General features: G+C 45.6%; 1 protein-coding gene across 2 annotated transcripts in view; it reads left to right on the top strand.

Annotated features, from left to right (window-relative positions):
- Positions 1–23,111, top strand: part of HGSNAT (heparan-alpha-glucosaminide N-acetyltransferase) — a 355,722-nt gene that overhangs the window by 147,057 nt on the left and 185,554 nt on the right. The gene's annotated exons all lie outside the window — the stretch shown is intronic.

Genomic DNA, 23,111 nt, shown 5'->3' with positions numbered 1-23,111 from the left:
TATCGGACACCATATTAAAATGGTAACATCCCTACAATGTTTCGTTCACATTAGCAACACGGTATGTGGGTTATGCAACTCTGATTGAAGACCAAATTAATAGTGTCCTTGTATTTATGACTTGTTACTGCACGTCTATGGGTTCTTTAGTGTTGAAAAGTAGGCTTCCATTGCATTATGCTTATAGTAGACTTTGTTTTATAGTTTAATTAATTAAAACACTAAATATTTGGATGGGGGAGTGGAAGTCAGTTGAACAGAGACTTATGAGAGACACCAAGCTCCACTGGAAGAGTAAGCTAGCAGGAAGTTGGACATGAGTTGAAAAGAGAGTAAGTGCACTTATGGCATTTTAAAAAGTGCGTACTCTGTGTTTAACTACAGAAATATAATAAGGAGAACTCATATCCTCACTGTTGTTAACGAGCTGCGAATGTAATTCTTTTAAGATCCTGAACCATGATTAACGGGGCCAAGCAAATCTATTGAATTCTTTGTCATCTTAATCTCAGTGCCAAGTGAAGTACACTCAGTCCATGGTTAGCCATATCTGAAGCCCATGTATCTCATTATGCACAATTTATCTATGTAAATCCACACTTCCTACTACATTCATGTTACATTTCAAGAGTCTTCTTAATATTAAAGAAGAACTTCAAGTGTTAGAAAATGATGCATTTGAAAAACGCATGTAGCTTACTTTTCCTAACTGTTAGGCATCAACTGCCACAATGACCACATTAATGGCCATGACATGTTGTAACTGGAAACAGTATTTAAACACACACTTTTGTCTTATTTACTTTTGTTTTTAAGTGCTTCATGCAGCTGCGTACTGACGGAGCTATTTATAGATTGTACTTTCAAGGTGCTGTACTTTAATTAAGGGATGATGGTTAATTTAACATTTATCAAAACAGAAAAGGCAGGGGCTACCTATTTCATTTAATTAGATTTACTTTAAAGGTTAGGTTAGGATTATTGTTGTGAATAGGTTAATAAGATTTAAACCTACATATAATTAATTACTAGTAAGGTTTGACTTAGTGTTAGGGTAAGGGTATTTTAAATGTTATTTAGTTTAAATTGACTAATGGTTAGTATTAGGGTTATGTTAAATAAAATTATTAAATTACATTATAATTACCTAAAGGTTCGAGGCATGTGGGCTGCTGAATTCATATCTGTGCATAGATCGCCGCCTACTGTTGGGTCTGGATGATTGCACCTTGTTGTCGTGGAAGAGTCTTCAAAGTATCACGAGATAGGTGACTCCTCCACTGGACTACAGTGCGCATGGGCATCTTCTCCATCCTCAGATTGTTTTTATCCGCCATTGGGTTCTGATGTTATTCCTATACTCCAACTTCGGAACCGAAACTAAACTACTTTCTAAGGCCAAAAGGCCTTCTATCTCGACGGTATTGTTCTCGTTCGGTACTCCTTGACTCGATCAAACTTTCCATCTCGATCCGGTCGTTGACGCAGGCCGTTGGGCCTTTTCGACGCCACGTGGGACTGCTGTTGATGGAAAGGAGCCCGTTCAAAAGGTGCCCACAATGCCATTCCAAAATTCCCGCATACTGACAAACATGCACTATGCAACAAGTGCTTATCACCAGAGCACAACGAACAAAATTGCCCAGCGTGTGCCCAATTCCGTTCGAAGAAGACCATCCGGAATCGACGGGCCGCTAGGCAAGAGATGCAGCGGCAGGCACCGGAACCGGAGAACATCTTCGATGACGAACACGACCTCCCTGAAGCGGCTGACTCGGTTCTAGAGATCGTCACCGTTGAGGACCAGTCGGACTCCGATGACCAGATCACGCCGGGGCAAAAAGTGAGTACTCAGCCCCCAATCCCGCTTATCCCAAAGGACTAGGCTCCGGTTGAAGCATCACCTAAAGGCCTTAGCCGAGATCGACAAGCTCCTTCAGAGGCCCCGCCTTCCAGCTCGTCTCCAAAGCCCAAAACAAAGCCTTCTGATAGCCCAGGACCGAGCAACACTCTCCCCAAGAAGGTTGTCGACCCAAAAAAGGTTGTCGAACCGCGGAAGGTTGTCGAACCAAAGGTCGTCGAACCGAAGAAGGTTCTCGAACCAAAGAAGGTCACCCAACCCAAAAAGGTTATCGACCCGGAAGCTATCGAGCCAAAGAAGAGCTTCGAACCAAAGAAGGTCGTCGACCCAAAGAAAGCCGTCGAGCCTAAAAAGAGTGTCGATCAACAAAAACAAGATCACACTACAAAACCCGTCGACTCAAAAAAAGCCATCGACTCGACCAAAAACATTGAGCCGAAAAAGGTCGTCGAGCATAAGAAACCAGCCCAAACACCCAAACGTATCGAACCAAAGACTCCGGTCGATCCGAAACAGGTTGCCGAACCAAAAAAGACTATAAACCCAACAAAGGACATCGACAGAAACAAAGTCGTCGAACCGAAAAAGGTCACTGACCCTAAAGCGACAGTCGAGCCGAAAAAAGCTCCACGACCAAATGCCCTCGAGCCAAAAAGCACTAAGCCAAAAACATCGCGCCAAAGCCACGGACAGTTGAGGAAGAACTCTTCCATCCTGATCCTGTGAGTGAAGAACAACCTAAACTGTATATAGACCCTGAAACAGAACACGTTATAGTTTACCACCGAAAAAAGAGACCATTGGACACGGACACTCCTTCCCCTGTTCCTCCAAAGAGAAAAGACTTCGGGACATCTCCCTCAAGGCCTTTCACTCCTCCTCCTTTCTTTCCTAATATGCCTTTTGTGCCTTACTCTCCCGCACATTCACATTATGATGAGGAAGATAACATGGGAGAAGATCCTCAGGGTAATTTTGAAGAACCAGACGATCCTGATGCACAGGATGACACAAGGGATGACCAAAATGATCCATATGATCCACAGCCCATCCCAGACACCTCCACATACCCTACAAAGCCGTCGCCTACTGACGACACCATTGTCTTTAACCAACTGCTGGATAGGGTGGCAAAATACCACAATCTAGACATACACACTGACCCAATAGAAGAGGATTTTCTATTTGACACTTTTCCTACTTTTGAGAAAAATGTCAGGACACTTCCTATGTTAAAAGGGGTACTAAAACACGCGCCAGACATATTCAAGGACCCAGCCAGGGCGCGCGTACTCAATCCCAGAATTGAAAAGAAATATAAGGCAGCCCCTTCAGACCCTACCTATATTAAATCCCAGTTGCCCTTAGACTCACTAGTAGTAGCAAACGCTTGAAAGAGAGCTAACTCACAAACAACAGGAGATGCTCCCCCTCCTGACAAAGAGTCTAAGATATTAGAAGCCTCAGGCAAAAGAGTAGCCTCACAGGCTGCAAATTCATGGAGGATTGCGAACACGCAAGCTCTATTAGCACGCTAGGATAGAGCACATTACGACCAACTTGAAGGTGTACTGCAACACCTACCAGAACCTTTTAAAGCTAAGGCTAACGACCTCATCCAGGAAGGCAAATTTATAACTAATGCTTCCAGTAAATGTGCGCTTGACGCAGCTGATACATCAGCCAGGTCCATTAATACTAGCGTATTACTACGCAGGCATGCGTGGCTACGCATCTCTGGTTTTAAGAACGAGGTGCAATCCACCATCCTCAAGCAACAAGTTAACCAAGATTTCCTGTTTGGCCCTGTGGTAGATACCATCCTAGACAAAATGAAAAAAGATACGGAAACTGCTAAGTCTATGGGCGCACTTCAGTTTCAACAACATAGAGGTTCCTTTCGTCGCTCCTCCTACCGAGGCTCAGGAAGAGGCAACACATCACAGACTTCCTCTACATTCAAAAGTAACACCCAGAGTACCTTTAATAAAGGCTCCAACAGAGGTGGTTATAGGGGCACCAATAACAAAGGCAGGGGACGTGGCGGCAATAACACCAGAGCCTCCCAACACCGGTCGGAGGCAGAATAAAACAATTCCTACCAGTCTGGAACGCCATTACCGACTACAAAAAGCAGGAATCGAAGCATAAATGCCTGCACAAGTCTCAAAATTGCCTCTTAAATAACATGAGAAAAGGTGCAAAAAGGGCTGGAGGCAAAATTCTCTACACCCCCAAAACTGGGAAGCTGGTCAAGACCGTCTTCCACAAACCAAATATACACAATAGCCCAGCACACTTTTGTACGTAAATATGACAATGATATACTGATCAGAAAGCAGTCGCCACTACGATGCACGCACAAGTTTGCATTCCGGATCTAGGATACTTTGCCTTTCTGTGAGAAGTCTTGTCGAATCAAATTTGAATTTTTAAAATTAATGGAAAAACCACGCTGTTGCTTGATAACTTAAACTCTTCACTTTGGTTAACACTAATGATGAACAAACGCAGCTTAGAATTTGTCCGTGCATATACTATCAGCCCTTAAGAAGTCCCTGGACGGGACGAAACGCGTTGGCGGTTCCAAAAGTTTTTAAAAGAATTGAATAAATAATCCAATTTAATACAGCATTGACTCATCTTTGGAACAAGCGCTGCTTTCTGATCAGTATATCATTGTCATATTTACATACAAAAGTGTGTTGGGCTATTGTGTATATTTGGAACGCCATTACCACAGACAGGTGGGTGCGACAAATTATCCAGTATGGTTACTGCCTGGAACTCACTTCTACTCCACCCAACATACCACCCAAACACCGTCCTATGTCCAAAGAACACATCACACTGTTACAACAAGAGGTCGCATCCATGCTACAAAAGGGAGCCATAGAGCCAGGCCCTTTTTTAACACCAAGGAACAGGAGTATACTCTCTATACTTCCTAATTCCCAAGAAAGATGGATCCCTCAGACCCATACTAGACCTCAGACCGCTAAACCAATACATACTCTCAGAGCATTTCCATATGATTACTCTACAGCAAGTACTCCCGTTACTTCAGCAAGGCGACTTCCTTGCTATAATAGACCTCAAAGATGCATATTTTCACATACCTATACATCCAGCTCACAGAAAATACCTCAGGTTCACAATAGAAGGTCAACATTATCAATTCAAAGTTCACTCCTTCGGGGTAACTACAGCCCCAAGAGTTTTCACAAAATGCCTAGCAACAACGATATCTACATCAACAAACCGGGAGGAACACAATCAGTCGCACTATCCAACCTAGCGCATGAAATATGGAGATGGGCCCTCCCACTCAAAATAGACCTGCTAGCCATACACCTACCATGGAAGGACAATGTGGAAGCAGACTGGCTCAGCAGACAGACATCAGCATCCCACGAGTGGGAGCTCAATGCACAGGAAATGCAAAGGCTATTCATGAGGTGGGGAACACCGACGATAGACCTATTTGCAGCACACCAGAATGCAAAATGCCAATACTTCGCATCCAGGCAACCAGGGGAACGATCCCAGGGGAATGCCCTATGGATAAGCTGGTCGAAAACATTTGCCTACGCTTTCCCCCGATGCCACTGATACACAGGGTACTCCACAAGTGCAGAACTAGCAACATGACACTGATCCTGGTGGCACCACAGTGGGCAAGGCAGACATGGTACTCACAAATAATGGAAATGGCACAGGGACCACCCCACAAGTTCGGGAAAAGAAAGGACTTACTCCATGCAAAACGGAGAAGTACTATACCCAGAGCCAGAGAGCCTCAGCCTAGCTGCATGGCTCCTGAAGACATAGTTTGCACACCTAAGGCTACCGGAGAGCCCCCTGCGGGTGCTACGAGGGGCAAGGAGACCTACCACATGAAGGTGCTATGTGGCAAAATGGAAGAGGTTCACACTATGGTGCAGCAAGAAAAAGCTGGACAAAAAGATGACCAGGGAATCGACTGTGCTAAAATATCTTGACACACCTGCAGAAAGAAAAACTAAGTTCATCCTCGCTAAGGGTACACCCAGCAGCGATAGTAGCCTACACAAGAGGAGACAGGAAGGAGCTTCTTTACATCACGAGATTCCTGGAAGGGGCAAAAAGGATCGCACCACCTAAGAGGATGCCGCCACTGGCATGGGACCTTAATTTAGTCCTAACAGAACTTATGAAAGCGCCCTTTGAACCCATCCATAAGGCCTCACTACAAATGCTAACAATGAAGACAGCCTTTCTGGTGGCAATCACCTCGCTGCGCAGGGTAAGCGAACTGCAAGTGCTGACTCGGCAAGAACCCTACATTCAAATACACAATGATAGGGTGGTAATGAGAACTGACCCACACTTTATGCCAAAGGTCGTGTCTAGGTTTCACATGAACCAGACAATACAAATACCAAGCTTCTTTTCAGAAACCATCCACAAGCACAGAGAGGGCACTGCACACTCTGGACACTAGAAGAGCAGTAATGCATTACATGGAAAGAACTAAAGAGCACAGGAAAACAAAGCAGTCGCACGATGGATCGCACAAACTATTCAATTCTGCCACAAACAGGCAGGCCAAGAACTAGCAGAGGGGGCATGAGCACACTCTACCAGAAAGAAGGGAGCGACAATAGCCTTCCTGGCTAACGCACCCATTCAAGACCTATGCCTGGCAGCTACATGGGCTTCAGTGCACACGTTCACTAAGCACTACTGTGTGGATATTCAAATGAACAAGGAAGCACAAGTAGGACAGAAGGTGCTTCAACATATATTCAACAACTAACGCTCATCTTCCACCCAGCCACCACAAACCTAACACAAACACAAACCTGGAACGATCGCAACGACGCAGTGGTAAATAGTCTTAAAAATTTCCTCGATGCCCTTAACCTCACCCAAATATGCAACAGCCCGACCCACGAGAAAGGTTCTACCCTCGACCTGATCATCTCCAAAGAGGACTCTATCCAACTCGAGTCCATCCTACCCTGTGACTGGTCAGATGATCATATTGTCACATTCTTTATCAATGAAAAAGTCAAAGTTAACCCGGCTCAACTCCCCAAGCCCAAAGTCTAGAAAAGAGACTCGAAAAAGCTCAACCCAGGCTCTTTGCCCCCTAACAGTTGCAATCTCCTAATCCCACCGACAGGCGCTACGGACGTCCAAACTCTGACTGACCACTATCTCAACGCTATGACCTCTATAATTAATGAGGCTGCACCTATGGAGCTGAAAAGAGTCTCTACTAAAATCTCCAAACCATGGTACGACGGGAGTCTCAATGAGGATAGACGAGACATGCGAATGGCAGAGCGTACCTGGAGATCAGCTCCCTCTGCAATGCACCTAAAAGATCTGAAGAAAAAGAGAAACGCCTACTTCAGGAAAATAAAACGCTCAAAATCAGACTTCTTCAGCCTCCAACTCGACCAAGCAAAAAACCACCCGAGAAAACTATTTGAGCTAATCAATTCACAATCCAAGGAGCAACCCCAACCACTCAGCACTAGGAGTGAGGCACCCTCCTGTGAAGACTTCGCTGCCTTCTTTATCCAAAAAACTGACAAAATAAAAAGCGATCTCCTCAGTGACGCAAGCCTCTACTCCAAACCCCAATGCCTAGCACCCACTGAACCAAAAAACAATGCTACATGGTCAACCTTCGGCACATACTCGGAAGAAGAAATTGGCAAACTGCTCAGCACCCTGAAACCATCCAATCACCTCACGGACCCCCTCCCTGCCTCCGCAGTAAAAGACTTTACCCCTTTGCTTCTCCCTCTCTGGACTAAAATTATCAACAGCTCTCTCCAACAAGGAAGCATACCTGACTCCCTCAAAGTTGGTCAGGTCACACCTCTACTAAAGAAACCTACAGCCGACCCCTCTGATCTCAACAATTACCGTCCCATCACCAATATTTCCACTCTCGCCAAACTGCTGGAAAAATGCGCACAACTACAATTGACTAAACACATTGAGCAATTTGATCTCCTCAACCCTCACCAGTCAGGCTTCCGAGCAGGACACAGCACAGAAACGGCTATGACTCACATAATTGACGACGCACTTCAAATGCTAGACCAAAACGACACCTGCCTCCTCATCCTTCTTGATCTCTCTTCAGCATTCGACACCGTTAAACATGAGAATCTTCTAGAACTACTAAACACAAGAATGGGTTTATCTGGAACTGTTCTCAAGTGGTTCACTTCCTTTCTTCACAACAGGTCGCAGAAAATTCAAGAGTAACAACCTGATGTCCTCGCCAATACCGGTAACGCTAGGCGTCCCCCAAGGATCCTCTCTATCCCCAACTTTGTTCAACCTAGTCATGGAACCTCTCACCACCTTGCTACAAGCATCCAATGTACACTTTCACATGTACGCCGATGACACCCAACTTTACCTCAAATTACAATCCCCCAATGACATCTTGCTCCTGAACTCAACGATCAGATGCACTCAATCCTGGCTTGCCGATAATCACCTCAAACTCAATGCCCTGAAAACAGAGTTCCTTCTGATCTCACCTCCAGCGAAGATATCCACCACTCAAATTTGGCTTAAACTCCTAACCGCACTCAATGTCCAACCCACCATCGTGGACACAGCAAAATCTTTAGGCATAACACTCGACACCAATCTCAACATGCAGCTACATATCAGCAAGGCAACAAAGGGAGCGAACTTCCAGATCAATACTCTGAGGAAACTTAAACCCTACCTCCCAGCCAAAGACTTCCAAACCGCAGTACAAGCGCTAGTCATCCCACGAATTGAATACGGCAGCACCGCCCTCTGCGGACTCCCCCTAACTACAACCGCACCACTAAGAGCTTCATTGAATGCTGCAGCGAGACTCATCACGGGGTCAAAAAAGCACTCCCATATTACCCCTGACTTGAAATCCCTGAATTGGCTGCCTTTTGAAGCCAGAATACATCTGAAAATCGCCTGCATGACACACAAGGCGGTACACCTAAACTCACCCGGCTACCTCGCTCAGAAACTGACAATCTCTGGGGGAATTAGAAACACGAGAGGCACAAACAATCTTCTGCTGAAACCTCGAAGATTCCGGAAGGAAAAAACATACAAGCGCTCCTTCTCAGGAATGGTGCCTAGGATTTGGAACTCACTCCCTCCCGAAACCAGGCTTATCTCTTCCACTACACTCTTTAAAAAAGAAGTAAAAGCTATCCTCATGGCTAAATACACTTGAACTATTATCTCGAACTCTGTTAACACCCTGCACCGATCTGTACTACTTGTTTGACCCATTTACTTATTTGTATGAGTTGTCTTATTACTCACGTGATGGGCTTTGTAGCCACATATTTGTACTGTGTGATCTACTGATTTATTTGTTTGAATATGTTCCCTCATGTACCCCTCTATGTAAAGCGCTCTGATATCTGCGAAGATCTTGTTCGCGCTATATAAAACTTTGAAAATAAATAAATAAATAGTAGCAGCACATCTCAGAAGGCAACACATCCACGTGTTTCCATACCTCGACGATTGGCTCATGAAGGCCAACTCGAACGCGAAGTGTGCAAGCCATACGTCTCAGACAATCCAGCTGCTACACAGTCTGGGTTTTTCCATAAATTACCCAAAATCACATCTAAAGCCCTCCCACATACAACAATATCTGGGAGCTACAATAGATACCTCAGTAGCAAAGGCATATCCAAATCCAGCCAGGATAGCCAACATGCAGACTCTCATTCAAACTTTTGCTACACTTATTGGATCTAGAGTTTCCGCACTGCTCAAACCTAGCAAGCTCTCTTTCCCTTTCTCTTTCTCTTCAGTAAGGAACTAAAGACCCTCATGTTCAAGTAAAATTTCATACACATGTAACGTGTCCTACGGTGGACCTCATTTGGTAAACCACTTGCCCTGGTTGTGTTCCCATTGCTTGCATCTTTTCTTCTTACTGCTCCTCAAAACCCCACGTTTGTACAGTAATCGGTTGCTTTGTAGCTAAGATTCACACTATGTAAATCCTCTCCTCTGGTCTTGGCACCTCAAACTTGGCTTATTAGTGTGCTATTGACTGAAGATCATCAGGACTACAAACCTTGACTGCAGAGGCTTGAGGGCACCTGAGAGCCCCTAACAGGCAAAGCCCCCTCCCATTGCATTAATTGTTGGTCCTTTGTGGCAATCACAGTGGGATCACAGAGGCAAGTGACGTGTTTTTCTTTATACAAAGGCTATTTACACCAAAGTTTGTTGGATGCACTCTCAGCAAATTGATGCCATTTTTAATCAAAATTGCTTGGGATGCTAACAAAAAGGATGGGATATTCTGGGTTATTAAGTGGAGATTATTAGTAATATTAATACCCGATGTTCTCAAATTTAAGAAGAGAGCAGTAATATTGTTAAGCCATCGTAATAGACCTTCGAAAAAGAAAGAATGGAGAATGTAAGTATAGAAGGGAATAAAGTGGTTTTCTGTCTAGATGTAAAACTGGTACGGTTTGGTCTGATAAAGTGTTCAATTAGTGCTATTGGAATGTGTTTGACTGAGAAGGATTAGGAGCGGGTTTCATGATGCAGTAACCTACATCCACTTAATGTTCCATCCTAGGAATCTCTTTAACATACGTTCTCACAGAATTGCTCTATTGTAGTGCACTTATGTGCCATGCATACAAAGGCTCTTGTTTCAGATTCATAACACTAACAATCTCTGACCCTAGAAGACCCATTTAAATTTTTTTGCAGTTTGCTCAAAGGGTCTGGCTAAAAAGAAGAAATCAAACAGGAGATTTAGTAGGAAGCATATGCATGCTTGCAGCTGCAATAGCCATGAAGGGTTTTTGCTGGTTACAGGCTGCTCTGCCCATGTTTTAAGATGTTGTGCCGAGAGTTTGGAGGAAGGTGTGTGGTAGTTTGGAAGATAAGAGATGCCATATGAACCAGGGACAGATGTCTGGCATGTGATCCTTCTTCTTGCGTCTACCTTTTGTGACTCTTCTCTCTTATTTGGAACCAATAAGGGCAGGGTGACAGTGTGGCTACTGGGAGGAGTACACTTTTCTTTGGGCACCTCAACCTGCCCCGCCAGGTAAAGCTTTTGGGGGGCAACCAAGGCTTTTGTGCTGTTTCAACCATTTTTGAAAATGGTTGAACTAGCACAAAAGCCTTGGTGGTCCCCACCACTGAGTCTTGAAATACATTAAATATATCCATACAAGTGGGGCAGCCACCAATAAAAGAGCTCTATCCTTTTAACATTTATTTTAAATATATTCAGTAAAAATAGTGTTGAGTCTCAGCTGGGTTTTAATTAGATCTTATATAAGCCTCCCAGGCTCTGTCTTCCCACAGCGGTGCCAAGCCATGGAGCCTAGTGTCAGTAAAGATCCAAATAAGGTAAGGTACAAGGAACACACTGACAGGTTCCCCATGAACCCACTTCTTGACATCACATGTTTGATATGATGTGATTTAGGGTAGCGCCTTCTGTAAGGTGCAGCTGTACTTTATTTCATCCCAGTATTGAAACATGTCCCCTTTCTGTCTACTTTTGACATCTGGGATTGCCATCCTTTTTCAAAAATAAAACAAGACACTCAACCAGCTGGATGGATAAGGGGGATGTAGAACAAAAAACGATTGATACAAGAATGAGGTCTTCATGACCTTTGACAATGTAAGAGTTAGGTTTGGGGTGAGACCCAGACAGTTCCTCTTTTTTGCTCAAATTGGATGGCTTTCCTGACAGACATCCTGACTTAGACACTTTCCAGCCTTGTTTGGAGCTTTTGTCAATGAGAAAAAACATCAACACTGCACATACAGGAAAGGTGGCTGGTACACAAGGGGTTTCAATTCACTGAGGCTGAACGGAGGACAGTATTAGACTACACTAAGAAAGTAACAAGTAATAACAGATTTTGAGTAACCTTCAATAAAATATCATACATAAATCATATTACCTCTAAACTGCTGAGTAAGATTTACACAACCAATATGGTAGAATGCCCAAGATGTCAACATAGTAGTCCAGAATTACTACACATACTTTGGCTCTACACTGTAGTGGAAGCATATTGAAGACAGGTAGTGAGCACACTGTAATAAATGGTGGGCCCCGTGGTCATGCACAATCTCGGACATTACCTATTAGGGCTACTCCAATACCTAACAAGCATTAGGAATGCATTAGGGCTCGGGTTTGTTTGAGTTAGATATAATGGCATTGTAAATGGCAATGTGTTTTAGGCATGTGTTTTGGAGTAGAAGCATGTGGTGTGTGTTGGAGATATGTGTGTTGGATTGGAATGTTATCAATGGTGGCATGCTGCACTTTAACGCATTATCTTTAAAAGGTAAAGTGCAGCATAGTGCGATAGGTACAATATTAATTGGTGGATGCGTTATCAATTGGTGTGTGCATTGATGGGTGGTGGATGTGTGTGCCTGTAGGAATTGTGCAGTGATGGCTGTTGGTGTGTGTGTTTTGTGGAAGCGTGTAGTGGTGGCTTGAGGTGTGTATGACTGGTGGTAGCGTGGAGTAAGAGCTGTTACTGAGTGTGGCTGTCAAGCATACAGAGCTGGATGGTAATGCGTGTGGTTGGTGAAAGGGTGCACTGACAGCTGTTGATGATTGTGCCAATTGAAAGAGTGGCTGGTGCACTGTCAGCTGTTGGTGTGTGTGTGTTTGGTGAAAGTTGCATTGACATTGTTTGTTGTGTGCGTGGGTGTCTAGCGGCACTGATGCATGGTCGTGTTTGTTTTTGGTGAAAGCGTACATTGATGGTTGTTGGTGTTTGTGCCTGGTGAAAGCATTCATTGACGGCTGGGGGTGTGTTGTTGTGTGTGTTGTTTTATGTGTAGTGGTGAGTGTTTGGTGGTGAGTCTGTGGGGGTGAGTGTGTGGTGGTGAGTGTGTTGTGGTGAGTGGTGACGAGTGTGTGGTGTTGAGAGAGTGAGGTGTGTGTGGTTTGTGTGTGTGTTATGTGTGTGTGGTGTGTGTATGGTGTGTGTGTATGGTGTGTGTGTGTGGTATGTGTGTGTGGTGTATGTGTGTGTGGTGTTTTCTGCACACTCACACACTGCCCCTACACATTCACACACTGCTCACCCGCACACTCCCAATGTCACCCTGCATAGTCACACACTGTTTATCCTGCACACTCATTCTGCACACTCACACAATGTGCACCCTGCACCCTTATACACTGTCTCTGCAGTCACTCTGCACTCACTGTCACTTTACACTCACTCTGCACTCACTGTCACTCTACACTCACTCTACACTCACTCTGCACTCACTGTCACTCTCGTACTCACTCTGCACTCACTGTCACTGTGCACTCACTCTGCACTCACTGTCACTTTGCACTCACTGTCACTCTCGCACTCACTCTGCACTCACTGTCACTCTACACTCACTCTGCACTCACTGTCACTCTCGCACTCACTCTGCACTCACTGTCACTCTGCACTCACTGTCACTCTGCACTCACTCTGCACTCACTGTCACTCTGCACTCACTGTCACTCTGCACTCACTGTCACTCTGCAATCACTCTCACTCTGCAACCACTCTCACTCTCGCACTCACTCTGCACTCACTGTCACTCTCGCACTCACTGTGCACTCACTGTCACTCTGCACTCAGTCTGCACTCATGGTCACTCTGCACTCACTCTGCACTCACTGTCACTCTGCACTCACTGTCACTCTGCACTCACTGTCACTCTGCACACACTCTGCACTCAATGTCACTTTGCACTCACTGTCACTCTGCACTCACTGTCACTCTGCACTCACTCTGCACTCATTGTCACTCTGCACTCACTCTGCACTCACTGTCACTCTGCACTCACTCTACACTCACTGTCGCTCTGCACTCACTCTGCACTCACTGTCACTCTGGACTCACTCTGCACTCCCTGTCACTCTGCACTCACTCTGCACTCACTGTCACTCTGCACTCACTCTGCACTCACTGTCACTCTGCACTCACTCTGCACTCACTGTCACTCTGCATTCACTGTCACTCTGCACTCACTGTCACTGCACTCACTGTCACTCTCGCACTCACTCTGCACTCACTGTCACTCTCGCACTCACTCTGCACTCACTGTCACTCTGCACTCAGTCTGCACTCACTGTCACTCTGCACTCACTCTGCACTCACTGTCACTGCACTCACTGTCACTCTCGCACTCACTCTGCACTCACTGTCACTCTCGCACTCACTCTGCACTCACTGTCACTCTGCACTCAGTCTGCACTCACTGTCACTCTGCACTCACTCTGCACTCACTGTCACTCTGCACTCACTCTGCACTCACTGTCACTCTGCACTCACTGTCACTCTGCACTCACTGTCACTCTGCACTCACTGTCACTCTGCACTCACTCTGCACTCACTGTCACTCTGCACTCACTGTTACTCTCGCACTCACTCTGCACTCACTGTCACTCTCGCACTCACTCTGCACTCACTGTCACTCTGCACTCAGTCTGCACTCACTGTCACTCTGCACTCACTCTGCACTCACTGTCACTCTGCACTCACTGTCACTCTGCACTCACTCTGCACTCACTGTCACTCTGCACTCACTCTGCACTCACTATCTCTGCACTCACTCTGCACTCACTGTCACTCTACACTCACTCTGCACTCACTGTCACTCTGCACTCACTCTGCACTCACTGTCACTCTGCACTCACTGTCACTCTCGCACTCACTCTGCACTCACTGTCACTCTCGCACTCACTCTGCACTCACTGTCACTCTCGCACTCACTCTGCACTCACTGTCACTCTGCACTCACTCTGCACTCACTGTCACTCTGCACCCACTATCACTCTGCACTCACTGTCACTCTGCACTCACTGTCACTCTGCACTCACTCTGCACTCACTGTCACTCTGCACTCACTCTGCACTCACTCTGCACTCACTGTCACTCTGCACTCACTGTCACTCTGCACTCACTCTGCACTCACTGTCACTCTGCACTCACTGTCACTCTGCACTCACTCAGCACTCACAGTCACTCTCGCACTCACTCTGCACTCACTGTCACTCTGCACTCACTCTTCACTCACTGTCACTCTGCACTCACTGTCACTCTGTGGGGCGGAGCTCCGAGCCGTCTTGTTACGATAATTAAATGGATCTGGGCTTGCGTGCTTTTTCTTGTAACAAAAAAAAAAAGAAAAGCGAAGCTGTGGGGAGAAAGCCGTGCGATTTACCTTCCCCATCTCCAGGTCCACTCACCCACACCCAAGAAATAAAACCGTATTATCAACGCAAAAAACACCGTGCCTTTGTGTGTCAAATGTACGGTCATTGTCTTTGCAATAAAAGCGATACATGTTTTCCCCCTTAATTTAGTTGGTGTGATGAAAATAAAAATGTATTTCCTATGTGTTTAATAGCTGCCGAAAGTTGTACTGCGTCTATCCCTGTGTGCGCTGCTCACGTGCCTCAAGTGCCAGGCATTGCACAGACATAATCTCGGAGTTATGTGAATGTAAAAGTACTTAATCAAGTGCGAACTTCTACCTGAGGGCCACTTGCTGCTATCAGAGGCGGGTCTGAGGCAGATCAGCTGAAAGGAGGCTTCTTGCTGAGCTCAGTGTGTGCTAGTCTGGCGGAAGAAGCCAGGGGAGTGCATGAGAGTGTGTGTGTGTCCGTGTGCGTGAAGTGTGTGCTGGAAATAGTGAACACACGTGTTTGCATGTGTGTGCACTGGTGAGTTCCAGTAAATGAGTGTGGGGTGCATGTGATTTTGGGTGTGTGTGTGTGTGCTGGAGATAGTGAACACATGTGCCAACACTTACACATGAAAGGATGCAGACGAACGCGCGCCCACCAAACTCACTGCAGACTGGTGAACGCGCCCCGACCATCTGGATTCTATTACCGTGTGTGGTGGAGTTTGTTAACAGCTCACTATTGCATATTCAGTCTTGATATTAAAAGAAATATTCATTTTTTTAAACGCTCTTCATTAACAGTTTTACATTTATAACACAGGTGAAACACAATACAGTCATAGTTGGTGAGCTGCACCTAATCCAGGGCTTACCAACATTCATGGAAAGCATCAGTTGTGAACTACATTGCGGTCAGGTCGCCTGCCACACTAGTGCTCGTGCCAGGTCGACAAACTTAGACCCTGCCCTGTACAAATGGGGGAAGTGACATCAACCCTAGTAAGCATGTCTTCAGTGTATTGATATGTCTGCCTGCAGTTTCAGTGAAGTATGTACATATCTCATTCCAATCGGGTCGCAGCGCAGAGCATTGCCAATGCATGTGAAAGAGCGTGTTCTGATTATGCACTGGGGCCTTTTATGTTAGGTAGTGGGAAGTGGGAAACAGGCAATGTAATCATGCCGGAGTCAAATATGTACGATGTACTTAATTAAATTGTTGAAACTACAGACGTGCGTTCCTGGAGACCCTTGAAACATACCTCAAAATATAGGACCAGTCATGATCAGTCAGTTCAAGCTGCAAATCCTGGTTCCAGCGGAGACTAAGAGTGGGCAGTCCTGTTGTGCCCTCTTTACTTATCGCTCGGTACACATTGGTGATCCTATGTGTTTTGGAATTCTAGTTTATGAATGTGTGGAGGGTCGAGTCTGTAGTGGGCTCTTCTTCAGGACCTCACCAAGTGCTGTTTATTGCGCTTCTGAGGGAGGCATATTTTTTAAATTGCCTTGGTGGTAGTGCATGTGTGTCACATAGCTCTGCGAATGGGAGTCTTGTCCCTGCTTCGTACAGGTATCCCGAATTGGTCAGTCCCACTCTACACCATTGCAGCCAGATGGTGAGTGTCCTATGTCCTATGTCTAACACAGCCGGGTAGATACCAGATAGGCAGTTCCGGCGAGTAGGCAACTCTGCATCACCTGCGTCAAAGGTATCTGGACCAGCAGTATCAAATCATATGCATCAAGAAGGGGAGCAGGCACCACGGGGGAGTCTCCGAAGAGGTCTGTCATCATGGCCACCTGAGTCACTCTTGGCCAAAGGTAGCTAGCCTCTAGTGACGCATCCGGCGCTAACCAGGTCATCAGACCCTGAAGCTGCGCTGCCAGGTATTGGGCATCTGTATCCGCCACCCCCAATCCACCCACATCCATAGGGGGGGTACAGTTTATTCAGGGCTACCCAGTGCCTGTCCGTTGTCCATATCAAACCGGACAGACACATGTGAAGTTCCAAGAATACGGATCTTTGTAACGCCATTGCGAGATTAGCATACAAGTAGAGCGGCCATGGCAGGGCCATCAATTTCACCAGGGTGATACAGCCCATTGGGGACAGCAGTAGCCACTGCCAAAACATAAAGGAGTGGCGCAAAGCTTCTGTTGCCCTGTCAACGTTTCTCTTGCAGAGTGCTTCCAAACTTTGTAGACATGTACGCCCAATACTTGAATGTGTGTGGGGCAGTTGGCACCACCACTCACTTCTCCCGCCGGAACAAGGGCACTGGGGTCCTACAGTGGGAAACACAGGACTTGTGGACATTGATCCAGAAGCCCGAGACCTCTCAGAAAGTCTGTAGTGTTGCCATGGTCGGAGTTAATCCAGCGGTGATGTCACATAAATATAGTAGGACATCGCCCACATATAGAGATAGTGGCGTGATTGTGCGCTGCTATTTGTATCCCCTGTCTGGTACTTTCGAGGCGTATCCTTCGTACTTGGGGCTCCATCGCGAGAGTGAAGAGCAACGACTGCAGGCACCCTTGTGTATACTCCAGGGATCAGAATATTCCTGTTCTATTCGGACTCGTTCCATAGAATTTGAGTAGTGTACTTTAATCCATGCTATTACCATGACACAGAAGCCCATATGTCGCAACACTGCAAATAAGTACGCCCAAGAGGAGAGACTGTCAAAGGCCTTCTCCATTGTCTAGGGAGACTGCAACAGCTCTGGTTAGTGCGAGTAGTAGTCCATGCATTATATGGAACAAGCCCCAATTAGGGGACATGCTTCTGCCTGGCACTAATCCATTTTGACTCGAATGCACCAGGGATGACAGGTGTGGTTGGATGCAGTTTGCAAGGATTTCACCAGAATCTTACAGTCCAGATTAAGAAGTGGCAGTGGTCAGTACGATCCCCTGTCTAATGGGTCACCCCGCATTTAGGGGGCATAACGATGAGGGACTCTTGGGTTGAGGGGGGCAGCATTCCTTCCACCCATGCTGACTTATACACCAATGCCAGTCTTTTTATGAGGTCTGCTTGTAAACATTTATAGGATTCCAGCAGGAGGCCGTCACCTCTCGGTGTGGTACCTTTGTCATCTGTTGTTTTTCGCCAGCGCTATTTCTTGTTCATCTATGAGTCTCTCCATCCCTAGTCTTGCCTCCGGAGATACCGCTGTCATGGGGCTTTCACGTAGATTGTTCCAGTTAGTCTGCATCTGCATCTCATGGGGGGCTGTATAGGGCCCAATGATTGGTAAACACTGTATTAATGTCCGCCTCTCTGTGGACAATTGCCATCCGGGTGTCGAATGGCAGTGATCACCGGGTGACGGCTCACTGCTCGTAGTATTCCTGCCAGGAGCTTCCCTGCCCTGTCGCCCTTCATGTGTTTGTTTGCTACATATACCTTTTAAGTGTGACTGGACACCTGTGTGCACAGGTCGGCGTGACGTTGACGTGCCTGCAACAGTAATCCGTAGGCCTCCCTCTCCACCTCCTCCTGGAGTTCTAAGCGCCTCAAATCCCTTTCTGTTTGCATTATGTGGTCACATAGTGTGACAAACACCCCTGTTGAGGACTTTATGCAAATGCTGCAAGAATAAACCTTAAACGCATCCCACTTCATCTGTGGGTCCAAAGCCATGCACATGTTTGTATCTAAGTAATGCCGGATTTCTTCTCCAATGGTTCCACAATGTGGGCTGTCCTTTAGTGCTGAGCACTGTAAGTGCCAAGTGGGGATGTGTGAGCGCATGGGCCCCCGCATAATGACACCAGTAGAGGGCTATGATCCGAGTGTGCTTTGGCAGGAATTCTATGTTGTAAACCATACCTGCCAAGTGGTGGATGGTAAAGAACACGTCTATTCTCATTTGAAAGGTATGTATATGTGAGAAGCGGTACTATTCTCTGTTTATCCAGTGCGTTTGGTACCATGTGTCGGGAAGATTCCAAGTGCGCACCCAGGCTTGCGGAAGTGCTCTGTGCCTGTGCACCTGGTAAGGGAGGATGGGACCTATCTAATGTGGGGTCAATCACACACATGAAATCTCCTACCACCACCAGCGGCTTTGTCAGGGAGTGTTCCATGTAGTCGTCTAGGGTATGAAGATGTGCTGTTGAACCATATTGGGAGCCAAGAATGCAGAGGGGACCGTCCAGTTGCACAGACCAGTACATGTATCGTCTCTCCAAGTCTGCCTTATGACTCACCATTTTAAAGGAGAACGCGGTCTGACCCAAAGAAGGGCTCTTCTTGTATAAGCAGAATGTGTTATGTAGTAGAGCTGGCCCCTCCACCTTGCCTAAAGGCGTTGGCCTTCACTCTCGATGAGATGTGTCTCCTGGAGGATCGTTATGTGAGCATTGCGTCTAGTGATATATGAGTGTACATGGTGACATTTTCTTGGGAGATCCATCCCACTTACTTTCCATGTTATAAAATTAGATGTTGCACGGTGGTCTATTTTACATCATGATTGTGTGTGGTGTCTCTGCTTTGAGGTCCACGGCACCCAGCTCCCCGAGGTAACCACCCTTTGGTTGTCTGGAAGTCGCCTCTGGACCAACTACATCCATGCCTGGTGGCTTTCTTCCACAGTGCTATCAATGAAATTTTCAAGAGCAAGATTGAACAAATACGGGACAATTTCCAACAACCACCAGGCCTACGATAAAAACCATAGCCTCACAAGCAAAAGATGACTTCAGAACTAGAAAGAACAGAGACCTTGTCCCTCCGTGGCAAGAGAAGGGTGGGGCGGGAGAGGAAGAGAGGCCTCAGGTAACAGTGTTGAGACAGAGGCATTAAGAGAAACAGCAGGGTCAGAGTAGGTAACAAAGATAAAGGGAGGGAAAGGTGAAAAAGGGAAAGAGTAGAGAAGAGGGCAGCGAGGTAGAAGGGAATTTTGTAGATACAAAAAGATTGACGAAAGAAATATAGATTGAGTATAGAGATGCAAGTATTGAATGACGTCATTGTGTTGGTGTGAACAGTGGTGCCATCCTGTAAGTCCTTATGGTGTGGGCCTTCTCTGTCGGCTTGCTGCATTAGTGGGAATCATTTGTGATGCATCAGATGAGCCCTTAGCACCACTTTGTGCATAGTAGCTCGGTTTGAGACACATACATGTGTTTCCTCAGACTATATCAAGTCATTCACTGATTGCGGAGTGACCCCGGGAACGTTGTTGTCTTGTCTTTGGAGCTGGTGGCGGACATCTGAATGACTCTGTTGCTGGTAGTGTTGAAGGCAAGCGCTAAGGGATGCTCGTGTAAGGCCATCGGTCTCTGTCCGTGTTTTACTCAGCCTGGGGGCCAAGAGGTCGCCAAACCTGCCTTGACTTCTCTTCCCCCTGTGTGGAAGCCGTCAAGAGTGCTGTAACCAGAATGTATCATTCCTGCTTGGGAAGAGGAGTCATGACTCTCTACCCAGTCCCAGGCCTCCGTTGGGTCTGTGAAGAAGTATTATTTGTTGTCGTAAGTCAGTGATTCCCAAACTTTTTCGACTCTCGGCTCCCTTGACCCATTGGCCGTCGCTCCCTATTATTACTTTTTTTTGGAGGGTGGGGGGGGATATAAGACCAGCCTCAGGAGTAGTTGCTCATTTCTCCCTGAAAGTAATTGGGATGAAACTGATAAAGGTATTATAATGATTTCGTATTACTAAGGCCACACAATAAAATATTCCTAGTTACACTTCTTTACCCATGCCTTTTTTAGAGAACCCTCTCAAACTTTTTTTTTAATCCGACTTACAGTACTAGATAGCACCCCTATGCACGTAGGCCCCATTGCAAAAGTGTTTCTGCGCTTGAAGAATATTTGCATGCACTTCCATTTCTACCTATGGCATACGTGCCAACACACTTTTCTGAGCAGGGTGATTTAATAGTTTTTTGAACCACATACTGCTTTGTTTTAGGTTTCTCGTCCCTAAAATTGCCTCCAAATCAATACAAGTCAAATAAATATATATATATATTTTTTTTTACGTCCCTCTTTCTTGCTTCCAAATGTTGGCATTGTGCAGTATATGATGTTTTACTTCCCTGTGCTCATGGACAGAGCAGGCCTGTCTGGAAATGTGTGTACTGAAAGAAATGTGTACTGGTTCAAGTACACATGTCAATACTTAATAGTAGTGTGTTTGAGAGACAGGACAACTTTACTTTCCTGATAACTTGCGTTGTTGTAAAATGCATTTGGTAAAAACCTAATCTATCAACGAGTCTAACAAGATAAATCGGCTTCTTCCACTTACTTTGGGAGTGTTGGAATGTGGGAATCCAGTGAAATGTGGACGTCATCTTCCTCGACATGCCATCAATTAAGCACTATGTTTCCAGTTTTAGGCTTGTCACTTCCAGATCATCTACATCATGCGTTTAAGTCTAATTAGTTTAACCGAAGCCAACAGATCCTTCATCATTAAATGCACTAAAGTGCTTGGTGTGTGGCTCCCCTTGCTAGATTTGATGGCTCCCCAGGGAGCCACGGTACACAGTTTTGGAACCAAAGTGATTCACAGCTTAGCTGGAAATAGTAGGATTTACTTATTTACTTGAAGCCCATGCTGTGCAGCTTGTGTTTCACACTGAGAAAAGATGCACAGAGCCTTTTAACTGCTAGGGTGTAGTCTGGGAATATGATTACTGTGCTGTTACGCATCACATAGTGACTTGCCGACCTGGCCAACTGCAGTGATGCTTTCACTAAATCTATCATTCGATTGGCCTTTGCCACAACTCTTGCCGGGAGAACTATCAATATTCAAAACGACATGGGGCACTGTTTCCAAGATGTTGCACGTGGGAAGCTGGTCTAAGTAACCACAGCTCTGCAAAACATGCTGATACATAAGCTGTCTGTCCCGAACTTCTCGCTTCCACCTGAAATTGAGGATGGCTCTAGCCTCAGTGCCATATCTGTGCCAGATGGATGCTTTACCAGGTAAACACTCCCAACACACATCTGGGACAGATATATCCCCACCTACACAGCTAAGTCCTGCTGAGAAGGTGACCAACACCAGAGGCCATAAAAAGTCACTTTTGTAGACATTCAGATGTATGAGACTACTTTCTTATGTTTGTGTTTTAAAACTTAGTTGCTTTAAAAAAAAAAATCCTATAATAATACAGTTAATGATGAAGAATTACATTGTTACAACCTAAATAAAAGGCTAACTTTCAGTCATGCACAAAACATTACCTTCATGTGTGTTGTCTATTTTTTAGATGTAATCATCGTTCTTACCTTAAAAATAGTTGTTGGTGATCTCTGTACGTTGAGCTCGACCCTCTGCTGCACGTGTCCAGTCCTGCTGAATCTTTAGTGGTGATAGTTTGTCATCTGAGTCTGATTCTGGCTCTATGTTGATGGTGAACAGTCCCTTCTTCATGACTATGTTGTGGAGAAAGGCAATGTGGCAGTGACTTTACAACGGATCTTTGGCATGTAGAGTAGTGCGCCACCAATTTTGTGGAGACATCTGAATCGAGACTTGAATTTTCCAAAGGTACGTTCAATTCTTGATCGGTTTGTCTTATATGCCCTGTAGTACTGCCTTTCACTTCTGGTTGTTGGATGCACGTATGGTGTCAGGATCCAAGGGCGCAAGGCATATACACTGTCTCCTAAAATAGTATTAGAAGGATAGACTATTAGGTCATTTTACAAACACACTGTATTAATTGAGTTTGCAATTCAAGTAAAAAACCATCCCCAAAATCAACCTAAGACAGCTGGTTATTTATTCGACTGTGGCAGAACATAAAGGAGTCACGTGTGCAGCCTGGAAATCTAGCTGCAAGGTCAGTTATGATACATGTGGCATCACACACTACCTGTACATTGATTGAGTGTGTGCTTTTCTGTTTCTATAAATGAATTCATTTACAAAGGGGAGACATATGGCAATATGTGTTCCATACATTCAACCAATTACATTGGGAAATTGACCTACCCAGTAAAACATTAGTTTGGTTTGTTGGAAATATTGGAAAATACATATATT

Source organism: Lissotriton helveticus, chromosome 9 (genome assembly GCF_964261635.1).
Source record: "Lissotriton helveticus chromosome 9, aLisHel1.1, whole genome shotgun sequence".
Lineage (NCBI taxonomy): Eukaryota > Metazoa > Chordata > Amphibia > Caudata > Salamandridae > Lissotriton > Lissotriton helveticus.
This window is presented reverse-complemented; position numbering and strand designations above follow the sequence as displayed.